Below are 2,095 nucleotides of genomic sequence, written 5' to 3'. Positions count from 1 at the left end.
TTACTTGAATCCATTTATGATTGATGGTCTAAAGAGGGAGAGGCGTAGAGAGCAGCAAAGGTGTGTGCAGAGTGAAGGGTCAGGAAAAACAAGGCAAGAAAACAGACAAAATAGCAGCAGTTGTTAAACTGGCAAGTAAAACAAAGTATTTTTGGCACACAAAAAAATAACATTTATTTAATGAAAACTTATTCAAAATTGTCCACGAAAGAAGTTGATTTAAAAGCTTCTTGCTTTGCTTGTCGGCACACATCTCAGATACGATGCATTAGTGAACGATGGAGGCAGACATTGACAAAATGCACTGAAAAAGTTTCAAAAATATGAGTAGAAAACAGTGAAATTAATGCTCTCTGGGTGCTCAGCCCCCCTAAACCTCTGATCCTAGAATCGCTCCTGGTAAAAACATCTCTTTAGCTGTAATCTGACCACAAATATATGCAGTAATTTTGTTCCTGCACACTGAAATGTCAGTAATTATTACATACAGCTATCTGTAAATGGCTTTAATATCATGAAACACACATAATCTTATCCAATCAAGTGAGCGTCCCATTTCATTACCTACATATATGTTCACATATGTGCAGAATGAGCTAATCCCAGCTTCCACTTTAATCAAACTGCATCCGGTCCGAGTGGAGAGCTGCAGGTCACCCCTTAAACGCCACGTCAAACATGTCTGAGCAGTAATCTCCAAAATGACTCTCTCTCCCAGGACTTGGTAAATAATCGGATATGGAGCTGAGAAATGTACCGCTCAGCTGGAGCACATCTGACTGAAAATGTAAGAGGATAGGAGCGAGTTACAACGTGTCGCCGTCCTAAACTAAAGCTCTGCGGCACGCAGGCAGCCTGTATGATGGATATTAACATTACTCAGACTGACAGAGGCACATTATGATAAAGAGATGAGAGAGAATTTTAACTAACAGTCTATTTAGAGTATTTATGTTCAGCCTTAGCCGTCTATTTATTTTAATTTCCCCTGAGTATGAATTTCTGTTAAAGCCAAAAAATTCTATTCAATCTCAGACTGTGTTTTAAGGAATTTCTGTTAGGTTTTATAATGATCAAATAGATCTTTATAGGGCAAGTTACTGTTTTTGATCACTTGCATACCCCTTACAAATCCCCCCGTCCCTCAGTGAGGTCTAGAAGCACAAGATCTATATCCAGCCATTCCGCTAAGATCCTGCTACATGGCTGCACATCTTATTTTGGCATTTGACCAATTAGATGAACCCTCGAATGATATATTAGCTACTGCATATTAAGCTGAAAAAAAAGTTAAAAAGTTAAGAAAAAGGTAAAAGCTGATTGAAAAGTTAAAAAGTAAAGTTATTAAAGGGGAACAATAGGGCCCTTGATTTTAAGTTATTACACTGCAAAAAATAGAAATCTCAATAAGTTATTTTTTTCTTAAAATAAGTGCATTTTTCCTTGAATTGAGGAGGTAAGTGAGACACTTTGCCAATGGAACAAGATGATTTTCTTTTAAAATAAGAAAAAACAATGTCATTGTCTTATTTCAAGTGCATTTTATCTAACTATCTTATTTTAAGAGTAAAAATACTCATTCCATTGGCAGATCGTCTTATTTACCTGCTCAAATTAAGGGTAATTATACATACTTTAAGAATTTTTTTACTTATTTCTGGATTATTTTTGCAGTGTACATCATGTTCTACTCACCTATATTAGCTTTGTGTCATTTGGAGCCGTTCTGAAGATATTCCGTTAGGTTATATCCAAGTAACGTCTTTCAATGGGCAACGACTTGAAGGCACAAACTAAACTGTTCATAATTTATACTTTATTGTACGCCAGCATTCATAACTTAGGCGAGTCACTGTCCCCCAGACATCCACGGTTATATATTTTTTATTTATATTTATTAAAAACAAAGCAGCGCGTGTATGACGTCATCCGTGCGCGCCGGCTACCATTCCTTCATCCTGTCTGCTGAACTGCTGCTGGTTTTCCTCACATGCCTGGAAGATGTCTAGTGCTGCTACCACAGATGATCTCGCTCTCCAAATTGAATTGAACGATTCAGATTAGCTAGAATGAATAGAAGGGGTAGAGCGTAGCC

Source organism: Cyprinodon variegatus, unplaced genomic scaffold (genome assembly GCF_000732505.1).
Source record: "Cyprinodon variegatus isolate N-32 unplaced genomic scaffold, C_variegatus-1.0 Scaffold645, whole genome shotgun sequence".
In the NCBI taxonomy this organism is placed as follows: domain Eukaryota; kingdom Metazoa; phylum Chordata; class Actinopteri; order Cyprinodontiformes; family Cyprinodontidae; genus Cyprinodon; species Cyprinodon variegatus.
The sequence above is the reverse complement of the archived record's forward strand: the minus strand, read 5'-3'. Positions refer to the sequence as shown.